Raw genomic sequence first — 16,807 nt, forward strand, 5'->3', positions numbered from 1 at the left:
AAGAGGATTGAGTTCTGTCTGAGGGAGTCCATGAGAGCATTGCATCTGTTGTATAACGGTGACCACCAGGTGGCAGCATCGTATGACAGGAAGCCTGAGTTCTGAGTTCATTGTCTAACAGCCCAATTTCTTCCTTTTAGTTTGTGCTGGTTTTAGGGCCAGAACTTAGGGCCTCATGCTTCTTTCTTGGCCTTTTCTGCTCACATTGACACTCTACTATATGAGTCCAGACTTTTTTTTTATTTTGGCCAGTCCTGGGACTTGAACTCAGGGCCTGAGCATTATCCCTGGGCTTTCTCAAGGCTAGCACTCTACCACTTGAGCCATCACACCACTTCTGGCTTTTTCTGTGTATATGGTAGCAAGGGATCCAGTCCAGGCTTTGGTACATGCCAGACAAGCACTCTTCCACCAGGCCATGTTCCCGGCCCCAGATTTTTTTGCTGGTTATTTGGAGTCTTGCAGACTTTTCTGCCTGGGCTGGCTTTGAGCCACAATCCTCAGGTCTCAGCCTCCAGAGTAGCTAGGATTACAGGCATGAGTTTATAAGTGCCTTTTTCTTATTGGTTTCAGTTTCTTCATCTTTGTTGAGAGGAAGTTCAAGAAACCCTTGTAGTTCAGGTATGATGGCTTCAAGTGACAATCATAGACCATAAAATTCAAATCTTTTTTTCTCCCTGCTGAAAATAGACTTTTTTTGGGGGGGGGTGGGGAGTCATGAGGCTTGAACTCTGGGCCTGGGCACTGTCCCTGAGCTCTTCAGCTCAAGGCTACCACCCTGTCCTTGAACCATAGCCCCACTTCCGGCTTTTTTTCTATGTATGTGGTACCGAGGAATTGAATCCAGGTCTTGGTGCATACTAGGCAAGCACTCTACCACTAGGCCAAACTCCAAGCCCCTGAAAATAGACTTTTTTTTTTTTCGCCAGTTGTGGGCTTGAGCTCAGGGCCTGAGCACTGTCCTTGGACTTTCTCAAGGTTAGAGCTCTACCACTTAAGCCTCAGCACCATTTCTGGCTTTTTTCTATGTATGTGGTACTGAGGAATCGAACCCGGGTCTTCGTGCATGCTAGGCAAGCACTCTACCACTAGGCCAAACTCCAGGCCCTGAAAATAGACTTTTAAGAAAGAAATATAGGGCTGGGAGTTTGGCCTAGTGGTTAAAGTGCTTGCCTAGCATGCATGAAGACCCCGGTTCGATTCCACGGTACCACATACATAGAAAAAAGCCGGAAGTGGTGCTGAGGCTCAAGTGGTAGATCTCTAGCCTTGAGAAAGTCCAAGGACAGTGCTCAGGCCCTGAGCTCAAGCCCAGGACTGGCAAAAAAAAAAAAAAAAAAAAAAAAAAGAAATATATAATACACTGCCAGGTGCCAGTGGCTTGCCCTTATAATCCTAGGTACTCAGCTGGCTGACACCTAAGAATCTTAATTTGAAGCCAGCCAAGGCAGGAAAGTTTTTTTTGAACTCGTTTTTCCAACAAACTACTCAGAAAAAGCCAGAACCACTTCTGTGGTGTGGCTCAAACAGTAAATTGTTAGCTTTGAGTCAAAGAAGCTCAGAGAAAATGCCCAGACAACCCCAAGACTGAAGGAAGGAAGAAAGGAAGGAAAGAAGGAAGGAAGGAAGGAAGGAAGGAAAGAAGGAAGGAAAGAAGGAAGGAAAAGGATGAGAGGAAGGGTGAGAGGGAGGGAGGGAGAGAAAGAAAAGAAAGAGGAATATAATACAGGCTACAAAATGAGCCAAATATTATTTCAATTTTTAGTAGCTTTTTGTTTGGTTGGTTGTTGTTGCTATCATGGGGCTTGAACTGTGGGTACTTTGCCTGGGCTTTTGTGCTCAAAGCTAGAGCTTTACCACTTGACCATACCTCCACTTCCAGCTTATTTTTGGTGATTACTTGGAAATAAGCATCTTACGGTCTTTCCTGCTCCAGCTGGAGCCATGATCTTCAGATCTCATCTTCCTGAGTAGTTAGGATTAGAGTCATAAGCCACTGGTGTCCTACTAGTGACCATATTTATAAAGTACAAAAATGAACTTTAATATTAATTATAGTCTATTTGATATAATATACCCAGTCTCCTAATTTATCCTTTTTTTATTGTTTTGTTTTTTGTTTTTGGCTGTGGAACTTGAATTGTGGGCCTGGGTGCTGTCCCTAAGCTCTTCAGCTAAAGACTCTCACCCTACCTCTTGGCCTATGTGTTGTCCCTGAGCTCTTCAGCTTAAAGCTACCACCCTACCCTTGGAGCTATAGTGCCACTTCTAATTTTCTGGTGATTAATTGGAGATAAGAGTCTCACAGACTCTTTGGTATCTGGGCTGGCTTTGAACTGCTATCCTCAGATCTCAGCCTCCTGAGTAGCTAGGATTATAAGTGAGCCACTATGCCTGGCTTTTATCCAAATATTTTAATATCAACATAGAATAGAAATTATAAAGATATTTGATGTTTAGGGCATAGCTCAGTAATAGACCACTCTTAACTTTTAGCTTCCCACCCCCCCCCACGCCAGTCCTGGGTTTGAACACTTTGGGAACTCTGCCTGAGCTCTTCATCTCAAGGCTAGCACTCTACCTCTTGAGCCACACCTCCACCTCCAGTTTATTTTAATGATTACTTGGAGATGAGAGTCTCTTGGACTTTCCTTTCTGGGCTGGCTTTGAGTGGAGATCCTCAGATCTCAGCCTCCTGAGTAACTAAGAATACAGGTATGAGCTACCTGCAGCTGGCCTTCCATGGAACTCTTTTGTCGGTAGTGGGGCTTGAACTTTGGGCCTGGGTACTGTCCCTGAGCTCTTTAGATCAAGACTAGCACTCTTACTGGGCGCAGTGGCTCACACCTGAAATCCTAGCTAAGATCTGAGGATCACGGTTCAAATCCAGCCTGGGCACTAAAGTCTGTGAGACTCTTAGCTCCAATTAAGCACTAGAAAACCAGAAATGTTCCTGTGGCTCAAGGGGTAGGTGATAGCCTTGAGCTGAAGAGCTCAGAGACAGAGGCCAGGCCCAGAATTCAAGCTCCACAACTGACAAAAAAGGGGAGGGGGAGGGGCAGGAGTTTGGCCTAGTGGTGGAGTGCTTGCCTAGCATGCTCGAAGACCCGGATTTGATTCCTTGGTACCACATACATAGAAAAAGCCAGAAGTGGCATGGTGGCTCAAGTAGTGGAGCTTTTTCCTTGAGAAAGCCCAAGGACAGTGCTCAGGCCCTGAGTTCAAGCCCCAGGACTGGCAAAAAAAAAGAATAATGCTCTACCACTTGAGCCACAGCACCACTTCCAGTTTTCTGGTAGTTAGTTGGAAATGAGTCTCATGGACTTCTGACTTTGGTGCCTATGCTGGCTTTAAACTTCGATCCTCAGATCTCAGCCTCCTGAGTAGCTAGGATTACTGGCATGAGCCCTGCTCAGGGAACTCTTTTGTTCAAATCACCAGCAAGAAGCTAAAAATGAGGCATAGCTCAAGTCAGAGTGCCAGCCTTGAGTAGAAAAAGCTAAGCAAGAAAGAGCGCGCATGCACACACACACACAAACACACACACACACGTTTTTAGTTTTAATTTTGCAATTAATTGTGCATCTCACGCAAACAGTATGTCTTAATTTGGAGAAATCACTTTTGGTTTTGCTTCGTTTTGTTTTATTTTTGTGTCTGCTCTGTGGTTTGAACTTAGTGTTTAGATGCGGTCCCTAAGCTTTTGTGCTCAAGGCTAGCACTCTACCACTTGAGCCACAGTTCCATTTCTGGCTTTTGATGATTGATTGGAGATAAGTGTTTTATGGACTTTTTTGTCCAGGCTCTCTTCCAACATGGCCTCCTGAGGTCTCTCAGCCTTCTGTTTTTTTTTTTTTTTTGTTTTGTTTTTTTACCAGTCCTGGGCTTGAGCTCAGGGCCTGAGCACTGTCCTTGGACTTTCTCAAGGCTAGAGCTCTACCACTTGAGCCTCAGCACCACTTCCGGCTTTTTTGTACGTATGTGGTGCTGAGGAATCGAACCCGGGTCTTCATGCGTGCTAGGCAAGCACTTTAACCACTAGGCCAAACTCCCGGCCCCCTCTCAGCCTTCTGAACAGCTAAGATTATAGGTGTGAATCACCAGTGCCCAACTGGAGGAGCCATATCTTAAGACTCAATCACCGCAAATGACTAGCCGCTGCCATATCTGACAGCAACAGTCCTAGATAGTAATGCCCAACCTTCATTGAGGTGAGCACTAGGCTAAATAGTTTACAGGAATTATCTTAATCCTTGCGTTATTCAGTAGGGTAGATAAGATCATTATTAGTTCCATTTTGCAGATAAAGAAAATGAAACCTCAGGAAAACGAAATGTTTCAGTAGAGATCACATCCTAAGAAGGTGGAAGAGTCGGGATTTGAATTCAGCTCTCCCTGGGCTACAAAATCTAGGCTCTTCATCCTGATACTATCTTGTCCTAGGAGATGTTTAGCCAGATAGACAGATAAGCCCACTGGCACAGATGCACTAGGGAGAGCCAAGCCTTTCACCAACAAGCAGGCCTGGGAAGACAGGAGGAAGTGGAGGGCTTGAAATGATACCATTGTCCATTCCCTGTGTGTTTGACAAAGCTGAGTTTGCCTGGCAAACCATCAGGGATTTTAAGGAAAAAATAATGATCTTGGAGGAAATCTTGTTTGTGTACTGAATAAAGAAAATGTGGCACGAATCAAAAATTTAAAAAATTGAAGCTGAGTGCTGGTGGCTCATGCCTATAATAATCCTACCTGCTCAGGAGGCTGAGATCGGAGGATTGTGGTTCATAGTCAGTCCCAACAGAAAAGCTGGTGAGACACTCATTTCTAATTAACCACAAGAAAACCAAAAGTGGCACTGTGGTTCAGAGTGATATAGCACTAGCTGTGAGCAAAAGAGCTCAGGAACAGCACTCAGGCTCTGAGTTCAAACTCTACAGCTGACAGAGCCAGGGCGGGGGGAAGGGTAGAACAGTAGAAGTAATCTAAGTGTAGGAGATGGTGGAATTCCTCAGGACAGGGCTAGACATAAGGTACTGGTGGTTACAGGGAGATAGGTTGTAGCTGTACTCAGAAAAAGAATAGTAACAATGATTACAATGCTACCAACAGCAACTTCAACTGAAGTCCAAGGTCTGAATTAGGATGGGTCATTCCTGGAGGTAGTGAGCTTACTGTCTCTAGGAGTATGCAAGCAGACTATTGGGGCATCAAGGGAATGCTCAAAAGCAATCCTTTGCCAGGTGCTATAAGCCTGGTGTCTCATAAGGCCCAGATCTGAGAATTGTGGTTCAAAGCTAGCCTGGGCAGGAAAGTTCATGAGACTTTTTTTTCCCCTTCACATATTTGTTTATTGTATTTAATAGAAGGGTTACATTAAATTCACAAACATGGTGCCCTGTCTCATGTTCTCATGTTTTGGTCCCCATTTCCCTCCCCCGGCCTCTGCCCGAGGTTTTTTTTTTGTAATCCTAGTCCTAGGGTTTGAACTCAATGTCTGGGCACTGTCCCTGAGCTTCTTTTGCTCAAGACTAGTGCTCTACCATGTCAGCCATGGCACCACTTCTAGCTTTTTCTGTGTATGGGCCAAGGAATTGAACCCAGGACTTCATGCATGCTAGGCAAGCACTCTACCACTAAGCCATATTTCGAGCCAGATTTCTTTTTTCTTGTCATGAGGCTTAAACTCTGGATCTGTGCCCTGTTCCTGAGCTCTTCATTTCAAGGCTACCACCTTACTCCTTGAGCCACAGTGCCACTTCCAATTTTCTAGTGCTCAATTGAAGATAAGAGTCTCTTGACTGTGATCCTTAGATCTCAGCCTCCTGAGTAGCTAGGATTACAGGCATGAGCCACCTCGCCCAGCTCCCGAGACTCTTATCTCTAATTAAACACACACAAAAAAAGAAAAAGTGGAGCTGTGGCTTAACTAGTAGAGCACCAGCCTTGAGAAGAAAAAAAATACAATGCCCTTCCTTGAGTTTGAGTCCCAATACTAGCACAAAGAAATACATAAATAGGTAAATAAATAAGCAAGCCAGCTATCCATCCTAAGTAAGACAGAGGCCCTGTGATATTAAGCTCATCTGGACAGTAATGGAGACAGAAGTCAACCATGTCAAACAGACTTGTAAGAAGTCCACATGGCTTTGTACTCCTGCCCTAGGGAAGGGGCTGCATTGTGTGTGGCGTCCACTACAGCCAGCTAGAGGGCGGGGCCGGTGAGAAGCAGTGTGGGAAGTGAGGTGGGAAAACAGGATCTACAGACAGTCCATCTGGGTTTACTAGCACTTAGCTACTGCTCATAAGTCTCTCTGAATCCCTCTGAGATTCTCAGGGCTTAGATGACAATAATAGGAGAAATCATAAGAGAATTCACACTCCATCAAGTTGGTGACCAGAGCGCTCTAGGGAGCCAGGAAAGACCCGAGCCAGGCTTGTGTGATCAAAAGTTCCACTCCTAGCCTGGCCCTGGTGTCTCACGTCTATAATCCTAGTTATTCAAGAGGCTGAGTTCTGAGGATCGTGGTTCAAAGTCAATCAGGGGCAGAAAAGCCTTTCATCTCCAATGCACTAGGGAAAAAAAAAAATGGAAGTGTGGCTCAAGTTGTAGATTATCAGCTTTGAGCAAAAAGCTAAGGAACAGTCTGCCCAGGCCTTGAGTTCAAGCTCTGGTTCTGACATAGATTAAAAAAAAAAAAAGTCCCTCCATGTCTGGCACAGTAGCTTACACCTGTAACCGTAGCTACTCAGGAGGCTGAGATCTGAAGATTGAGGTTCAAAGCCAACCTGGGTACTAAAAAGTCCATGAGGCTCTTATCTCCAATTAACCACCAGAAAACCAGAAGTGACCCTGTGGCTCAAGGGATAGAGCAGTAGCCTTGAGCTGAAGAACTCAAGGACAGTGCCTTAAGCCCAGAGTTCAAGTCCCACAACAAAAAACAAAAAACAAAAAAAGACCCTCCAAATTAGCTTGGTGAGGGAGGGAGGCTCCAGAGAAGAAGGAAGGTAGCAGGGAGTTGGTTTAGCCCAGTTTGTGGTTGTTCTTGTCCTTTCTGGTCCTGACCTCTGCTTTTACAAGGTCTGGCCTGTACAGAGCCCCTCCTCCAGCCCCTCCCTCCCCACCTGGAGTTCCTCTGGTTAGCACACCTGTACCTTGGGTCATCTTCCAGCTGCTGCCTCACTATTGCTTCACCCCTCCCCTAGTATTTGTCCCCCCCAGTCTTCACCCCCAACTGACAAACCCACTCTTGCCAATTTCCCCAGTGGCCTTTGTGTGGCCTAGTCCAGTAGGCATTTCACTGAGCTTCTCTAGCTTGTTTGGCCCAAGTGACCAAGCTGCACTCACAGCCTTTGTTGAGATCCATGAATGGATCCATAAGTGGTCTTGTCCTTTCTCACTGTCCTGGCTATTTCTCTATCCTATTTCTATAAACATGGTGGCTCCTCACAGCTCTGCCTCTGACCTATGGCTTCAAAGAGCATCTGCCTTGTGATAATCCACAATGTGTATGGTTCTTTTTTATTATTATTATTTTTTTTTTCTTTTGCCAGTCCTAGGGCTTGAACTCTGGGCCTGGGGGCTGTCCCTGAGCTCTTTAGCTCAAGTCTAGCGCTCTACCACTTGAGCCACAGCACCACTTCAGGTTTTTTGGTGGTTAATTGGAGATAAGAGTCTCACAGACTTTAGTGCTTGGGCTGGCTTTGAACCGTGATCCTCAGATCTCAGCCTCTTGAGTAGCTAGGATTACAGGCACGAGCCACCGCATTCAGCTCTGCTTTTTAATTCAGTACAGTATCTTCAACTATGGACTTGAGGTCCACATGTTGGTGTCACAGCAGAAGCCAGGCTGACCCAAGCTCTGGATTTTATCTGCCCAAGAATGTTCTTCTCTATTCGTTCCCATCTTAATGAATACCACTGCCACAACCACCATGTTTTCTCCCTCTCCCTCCCAGCCTTAGCCAGTCCTAACATGGCTACTTCCAAATCAATGACTTTCCTCTCCATCTGTCTTCCTCTCCCACTGTAAGGCCATCAGGCCTTGTCTTCCAGCTGCCCTTTCTACTCCCAGCCTATGCTGCCCCTGACCCAGTCACAAACTGACTCCTAACCACTGTGCCACTCTAGCCACTGGAGCCTGAACCTCAACTAATATTTGACTTCCACACCCCCCAGCCCTGACCTCCCAGTACACCCTCAACACTGACACTACGAGACTTGTCAGGCATCTGTGTTTCAGCTTCTGGTCTAAATTAAAAAAAAAAAAATCAAAATAAGCCGGGTGCAGTGGCTCACGCCTGTAATCCTAGCTACTCAGGAGGCTGAGATCTGAGGATCAAGGTTCAAAGCCAGCCCAGGCACAAAAGAATCTGAGACTCTTATCTCCAATTAATCCCTAGAATACTGGAAGTGAGGCTTGGCTCGAGGGTAGAGCAGTAGCCTTGAGCTGAAGAGCTCAGGGACAGGCCCAGGACAAGTTCAAGCAACATGACCCACACACACAAAAAAATCAAAATAAAATAATCTATCTATCTAGCACATACTTGTTCACAGTATGTAAATAAATATAAAGCATGTAAATATATAGATATGTCAGTCTCTATATCTATCTCTATTACAGTACTGACATTTGAATTCAGGGACCTGGACTCCCCAGGCAGGTACTCTACCACTTGAGCCACATCCTCAGCTTTTTCTTTTTCTTTTTTTTTTGTGGGTCAGGGAGCTTGAACTTGGCCTGGATACTGTCCCTGAGTTCTTTTTTTTTTTTTTTTGCCAGTCCTGGGCTTGAGCTCAGGGCCTGAGCACTGTCCTTGGACTTTCTCAAGGCTAGAGCTCTACCACTTGAGCCTCAGCACCACTCCCAGCTTTTTCTATATATGTGGTACCAAGGAATCGAACCCGGGTCTTCGTGCATGCTAGGCAAGCACTTTAACCACTAGGCCAAGTTCCTGGCCCCCTGTCCCTGAGTTCTTCAGCTTAAGGCCACCGCCCTACCCCTGGGCCTGGGTGGTGTCTCTGAGCTCTTCAGCTCAAGGCTACTGCCCTATCCATGAGCCAATCCCCACTTCCCATTTTCTAGGGGTTAATTGGAGATAAGAGTCTCAGGTCCTTTTGTGCTTGGGCTGGCTTTGAACCTTGATCCTCAGATCTCAGCCTCCTGAGTAGCTAGGATTATAGGCGGGAGCCACTCTGCCTGGCTCTCTGCTTTTTTTTTTTTTCTTTTCGTCATTTGTGGGGTTGAACTCAGGGCCTGGACATTGTCCCTGAGACTCTCAAGGCTATCCCTCTACCACTTGATCCTCAGAGCCACTGTTTATGTAGTGCTGAGGAATTAAACCCAGAGCTCCATGCATGATAGGCAAGCACTCTACCACTAAGCCACATCCCCAACCCTTATATTTTTGAGGGATGGAGTGGGGAAAAGGAAAGTGGGAGAAAAACGTGGGAAGGGGTATCAAGTTCAAGAAGCAATGTACCCACTACCTGGCGAATGTTACTGTAACCCCTCTATACATCACCCCACAATAAAAATATAAGAAAAAATAAATATTTTTGAAAGAATAGTAATAAATGAGTATTTCAGTCAATATTTAATAAATATTTTGAAGGAATCATACAGAGGACTCAGCCCCCCTCTGCCACACCACCGGGTCAAAGGCCATGCTTTTTGCTCATCTGACAGCTGGCACCTCACCCTAGGAAAGAGTGGGGTGCCCCAGATCCTAAATTGGTTGTAGAGTATGTGATTCTTGGAAAATCACAGTCCTGGCTTGGGCTCAGTTGCCTCTTGCTGGGAATGAGTAGAACAGCTGGTATCTTTCTCCCAGAAACACTGGAACTTTACAGAGGCTTTTCACTCACTCCAAAGCATCCCTTTTGGCCTGCATGGCTCTCCCAAGAGGCAATGGGCTCTATTTGCCCCATGGTACAGATTCTATGCACAGCGGATGAGGCCATTTTTTAAATTCCAAGAACCAGTGCTCACACCTATAATCCTAGCTACTCAGGAGGCTGAGATCTGAGGATTCCAATTCAAAGCCGGCCCAGGCAGGAAAGTTCGTGAGACTCATCTCCAATTAACCACCAGAAATTCACAAGTGGAACTGTGGCTCAAGATGATAGAGCACTACCCTTCAGCAGAAAAGCTCAAGAACAGTGCCCAGGCCTTGAGTTTAAGCCCCATGACCAACCAAAAATAATAATTCTTTAAAAATCCAGATAATTGCCAAGCTCTGCTTGTAGCATCCTGCAGCCCTGTCTAGGTGAAACAAAAGACAGTGATGGCTTCCTAGCCATCGGGGCTCTAGGCTGTTCCCCAGTCACAGGCACACTCCCCTGAGACGACCTGGGTTCTGATAGTGACTTCTGCCCAACGCTGTCTTCCACAGACTGGTCTGGATTAACTCACCTCACCTTCAAGCCTGTATTTGATCTCTTGAATGAGGCCCCGCCCCCACCTCCAATCCATGGTCTACATAGCTTGCTTGTCTCCTGCCATTACAATATAACCCTAATAATATCATAATTTAATCTACTACTACTACAACTACTACTATAACCCTAATAAGGGGCACAGGAATAGCCCCATGTGCCCCTGGCACCCCAAGTGCCCAGAACAGTGCTTATACAAGGTACTCAGTAAGCAGTCACAGAATGAATGAGTGACTAAGAAAAATGCCCCATGCTTGTCTAGGGTAAGTATTACAGACGTGGGAGTGGAACCTGGGCCGACGCCCTCCCCACAAGATCATCCTCTTTGCTCCCTTATTCATGGGTGAAAATGTACTGGCGCAGAGAAATCACCCCCTTGTGGGATGGTGGACCGGGTGGAAGGTACACTGCCTGCTTGTACTGGAACTGGCTCATCAGGGGCTTGAACTCAGGGCCTGAGCACTGTTCTTGGGCTTTCTCAAGGCTAGAGCTCTACCTCTTGAGCCATAGCATCACTTCTGACTTTTTCTGTGTACGTGGTACCAAGGAACCGAACCCAGGTCTTTGTGCATGCTAAGCAAGCACTCTACCACTAGGCCAAACTCCCAGTCCCCAAATAAACTATTTTGATCATATTCATTCTTTCCTTAGCCCTCATATGTCCCAAGCTTGATTGCACCTTTGTGCCATGCTTCAAGGGCCAGTGCCAGCTCTGAAGACCTGGCAGTGTGATCCCGGGCCAGTTCCTTTCCCTTCTCCAGCTAGATTTCACCCTAGAACAATGGAGAAACTGGGAGGCGGTCACTGCACCCCACTTCTACATGAGGACATGGCATCTGTCTTCCTTCCTTCCCCAGGTGGTGTTAAGCTCTTTTACTAGACAGTGATGGGTTTATAGGTCAACTAAGAGACTGTGACCTTGTACCCTGTTAGGAGTAATAAAGGGAACTGTGACTCCAACACTCAGTGTTGGGAGCCAGCTTCTTGTCTAGACTCAGCCTGTAGTCTCCATGGCAAGGACAGTGTGACCTGGGGGTCCCTTGTTAGCCTCATCCTAAAGTGTTTCACAGAGCGAAGGCTTTGGATTGCCATTCTATCACAATCAGCTTAGAACCTATTGACTTTGATGTATTTTGTCCTTACTTTAAATTTAGTTTTACTTTGAATCAAAGTTATGAATTCATACCGTTTCAAGAATCAAACATTTCTTCAAGGCTTGCTGTGAAAAACACCAGTCTCCAGCCTCCTTTTCATTATACTTTCATACTTTTCCAGATGAATTTCTCCTTTGATTATTTACCTCCTTAAATCTGAATAATTTTCTGGTATTCTTACTTCCTGATTTGGTACTTGCGACATTATCTGGTTGGCTTTTCATTATGGAAAATGAAAATTTAGCTCCTTCTCCCCTGCTTCCTCTACCCCCATGTCTCTTTTCTTGTCATTTTATCATCAGGGCGTTCTTCTCCTGTGTACTACCATGTGTCTTCAGTGCTACCATGTGTAGCAATGAGAATATTATCCATAGCAGAACTAAACTAGGTTTACTGTTCATTTCCTATTGATTTCATTTTTATTATTGATTGCCATCTTCCCAAGGAATAATAGTGATCTTGGTTGTTCTTTTGCTTCATTTTCTATGGAATTATTACACAGTTCAATCTCCTACCCCCTCCCCCAATGACCTAAATTGGGCTGGAAATGTGACTTAGTGGTAGAGTGCTAGCCTTGAGCAAAAGAAGCTCAGAAATGGCAAAAAAAAAAAAAGACCTAAATTGCCTGTTAGTATATTCAAACATACATTCAGCTCATTATCACTGTAGCTCACTGAGGAGATGTCTTTCAGGACCTTGGGGTCTGGCCTCTCTGGAACCCCTGCTTTGCTCTTGTGCTTTCTCCTCTCTGGCATCCTGGAGCTTCATGTCTTCTGTTATGAGAGGAATTTTAGCTTCTTGTATTGAGTGTCTTCCTTTATCCTTGAGAATTCCTCCATTTTATAGAGGGAGGAAATCATGGGGAAATAAAGAGTTTAGGTAGTGGCTGTCTGCAGATATCTTAATGACATTCCATATTCAACGATGAAGGCCTTGTTTCATTATCTGTGGTCTCCGGGTTATTCCTAAGAAATCAGAGGTTTCTGATCTTTTTTCATTTTTATTGTTTTGTTCATCATGGGATTCGAGCTCAGGGGCCTGGACACTGACCCTGAGCTCCTCAGTTCAAGGCTAGTGCTCTATCACTTTGAGCCATAGCACCACTTCCGGTTTTCTGGTGGTTAATTGGAGTAAGAGTCTCAAGGAAGTAGGATGCTGGTGGCTCATTCCTGTAATCCTAGCTACTCAGGAGGCTGAGATCTGAAGATCACAGCTCAAAGCCAGCTGGGGCACAAAAGTCAGTGAGACTCTTATCTCCTATTAACCACCAGAAAGCCAGAAGTGGGGCTGTGGCTCAAGGGGCAGGGTGGTAGCCTTGAGCTGAAGCACTCAGGGACAGCACTCAGGCCCAGAGTTCAAACCCCATGACAGAAGAAGAAGAAGAAGAATCAAGGACTTTCCTGCCCAGGATAGCTTTGAACCTTTATCCGCAATATCAGCCTCCTAGAATTATAGCTGTGAGCCACCTGCGCCCAGTGAGGATTCTGATTTTTGTATCCATCTTGCTTTTTATCTTCTGAAAAGTTGTAGATTTTCCTTCCTCATTTTTCTGAAATTTTACAATGATGTGCCCTGCTATGGAATTATTATTATTATTATTTCTTGGAATCATTTTCATGTCTTATTCTTGGTACTCAGTGGCCTTTTCAGTTTGGAAATTGTATTGAGTTGTTCCAGCCCTTCTGTATTTCCTGTTCTCTATTTCTGAAATTCATAGTTAGTTATTGGTCCTTTTAGACTAGTTCTTAATATTCTTTTTGTTGTTGTTGTTGTTGTTAGTCAAGGGGCTTGAACTCTGGGCCTGGGTGCTGGTCCTAAGCTCTTCAGCTCAAGGCTATCACCCTACCCCGAAGACACAGGCCACTTTCAGTTTTCTAGTGGTCAACTGCACCGTCTTTAGTGCTCAGGCTGGCTTTGAACAGCGATCCTCATATCTGAGCCTCCTGAGTAGCTAGGATTACAGGCATGAGCCATGGCACCCAGTTTAATCTTCCTTTTGTTGTAGTTGTTGGTCATGGGGCTTGAACTCAGAATCTGGGAGCTGTCCCTGAGCTCTTTTTCTCAAGGCTAGTGCTCTCACTGTGAGTCACAGTGCCAGTTCCATTTTCTGGACTAGGTTATTTCACTGGGAAGCCCCAATGTCAGAATTTTGGGGTGTCTCCTTCTGTGATGATCATGCTCCCCAGAGAAGTTTCCTTTATTCTATTGCACGGAACTGTGTCCAAATGTACAGTTTCTTTTCCTGTGTTCATAAGTAACTAGATGGTTCTAGGAAGAGCAGGCAGGACATTTTATACAATGGCCAAAGCAAGAGTGGAGAACCCTTTTTTCTACCAAGAGCTATTTGGATATTTGTAACATTGAGGGGAGAGGGTATACAAAATTATCAACTTAAGAAAACAGCTTATAGCACACTGTTGGCTCAAGTCTGTAACCCTAGCTACTCAGGAGGCTGAGATCTGAGGATCATTGCTCAAAGCTACCTCTGGCAAGAAAGTCTGGGAGACTCTTATCTCCAATTAATCTTCAGAAAACTGGAAGTGTCGCTGTGGCTCAAAGTGAGAGATCTCTAGCCTTGAACAAAAGAGTTTAAGGACAACATCCAGGCCCTGAGTTCAAGCCCCAAGACTGACAGAAACAAAAACAGGCAAAGAATCCAGTCTGATATAGTCAAACATTTAATTAACTCACTCTTAATGCTGAAACACTGTCTCTGATGTGATGTTACATGGCACTGATGATGCAAGTTGGCATTGCTTTTGCAGGTTTGCATCCTTATTTCTGGGGCACACGTAATTATTGGGGTTAATAAGTTTCGAAAAGAACTTCTTATAGCAGTTGTCCTGAACACAGATGTGTGTTTCGATGCATGTCTCCTCTGAGTGGGAAATTCATCATAGCATATGTACCACTGATAGGACTCAAGCAGTAGGAGGCTACGGTATTTAGCTTTCAAGCCATCATCGATTTGCAGGTGAATAATGTCATGTTCTAGGTTCTCAGGCACATCAGCTGGTTCCACTTTGAACAGTGTAGCGAAGATGTTCACAATTCCATTTGTTTCCTTTTCACATCCTTGAATTTTTCATTAAACGTTTCAATTAGTTTCACACATTCACCAGCATGTTCAAGTGTTATAGAAGCCTTTTGTCCTTCCCTAGTGGGGAAATGCACTGTGGCAATTTCTTTCAAGGGGCACTTTCCACAGCCTTAATTTAGCTTCAAATGGATTCACTTTTGAAACCCAAGAGGTGAGAGCAGACTGCAGCCCTAGCTAGACATACTGCTCTGACAGGTACTTGGAAATGTCCAGCGTAAATACTAGGTCACACAGCCACCTGTTATCCCTGAGTTCTCTGGCAGCTCGTTCCTTTGTCTCCATGAGCTGTGTGGTTTGATGCTGCAGTTTATGAAACCTCATCAGTTTGGGTTGGGAGAGTGGCCTAGTGATAGAGTGCTTGCCTAGCATGCATGAACATAGTTATGTATGTGTACATGTACATGTACGTGTGTGTGTGTGTGTGTGTGTGTGTGTGTGTGTATGCACATGCGCATCCTGGGGCTTGAACTCAGGACCTAGGTGCTGTCCCTTACCTTTTATAGCTAAGGCTATATTGCTCAACTACTTGAGCCATAGCTCCAACTTACAGCTTTTTGCTGGTTAATTGGAGATAAGCCTCAGGTCTTTAGCGCCCAGACTGGCTTTGAACTGTGATCCTTAGATTTCAGCCTCCTTAGTAGCTAGGATTACAGGTATGAGCCACCGTACCTGGCTCTTTAAAAATTCTTGAGCCTGGCGCTGGTGGCTCACACAGGTAATCCTAGCTAATCAGGAGGCTGAAATTTGAGGACCATGTTTTCAAAGCCAGCCCGGGCATAAAAATCCCTGAGATTTTTATTAGCCATGAAAAACTTGAAGTGGCAGAAGTGTCACTGTGGCTCAAGTGGGAGAGTAATAGGCTTGAGTTAAAGAGCTCAAGAACAGCACCCAGGCCCAGAGCTCAAGCCTCAAGACTGAGGGAAAAAAAATCTTGATCATGGGCTGGGAGTTTATATACAAAATGCATGAAGCCTTGGGTTTGATTCTTCAGTATCACATAAACAGAAGAAGCTGGAAGTGGCACTGAGGCACAAACGGTAGAGTGTTAGCCTTGAACAAAAGAAGCTCAGGGACAATGCTCAGAGCCTGAGTTCAAGCCCCAGGACTGGGGGGTGGTGGGGGAGGGAGGGAGGGAGAGAGAGAGAGATGAGATTTATGTGCTATCAATGAAGTTCCTAGATTGATTGAACTTAGAGTCCTGCCTACAGCTGCCTTGGCAAGGCCGGACCAAATGACTTCTTGGGCCTTACATGGCCTGTAGACTGGATATTCCCCACCCTTGTTGCAAAGGAAGCTTTTCCCTTAAGGGTGCTTTCAATCACCAACAGTCCTGGCTTCTGTTCTGTGTCTGGAAGAAACTTCCAGTCTGCTGTCTAGGAAGACACTTGGGAGAGCTTTAGCAGATGTAGCATGTGGAAAGGATTCCTGGCACAAGGAGATCTGTAGAATGGGGTGAGCCATTCCCATTTCTGTAGCAGGGGCACAGAAATCTCCCAGCCCTGTCAGAGATTTTATCCTTAACCAGTGGTAACTGAGCTCCACCTTCAATCCCTGTCCTCCCTGGAAGTTCCAAGCCTTTCCTCAGAGACAGGGTTGTCTCCTCAGGCAACCAGTCCCCATGCTGAAGCTGATAGGCAGCTTTTAGCCACCAGCTAAATATACAAAAACCATCTTGTTTTCATTTGTGCCAGTGCTGGGGCTTGAACTCTAAGCCTGGGTGCTGTTTTTGTTTTTTTTTTTTCCAGTCCTGGGCTTGAGCTCAGGGCCTGAGTACTGTCCTTGGACTTTCTCAAGGCTAGAGCTCTACCACTTGAGCCTCAGCACCACTTCCGGCTTTTTTCTATGTATGTGGTACCAAGGAATCGAACCCGGGTCTTTGTGCATGCTAGGCAAGCACTTTAACCACTAGGCCAAACTCCCAGCCCTGGGTGCTGTTCTTGAGTTCCTTTTGCTCAAGGCTAGTGCTCTACCATGTGAGCCTCAGCTCCTCTTCCAGCTTTTTCTTTTCTTTTTTTCTTTCTTTCTGAAAGGTCAAGTTGGGAGTTTTGATTAAAAGGCAAGCAACTGCATAGTAGACTCCTGTCCCAAAGACCAGCCATTCCTGCCTGAGCTGACTTT

The sequence above is a fragment of the Megascapheus bottae genome, chromosome 4 (assembly GCF_031878675.1).
Source record: "Megascapheus bottae isolate mThoBot1 chromosome 4, mThoBot2.hap1, whole genome shotgun sequence".
Lineage (NCBI taxonomy): Eukaryota > Metazoa > Chordata > Mammalia > Rodentia > Geomyidae > Megascapheus > Megascapheus bottae.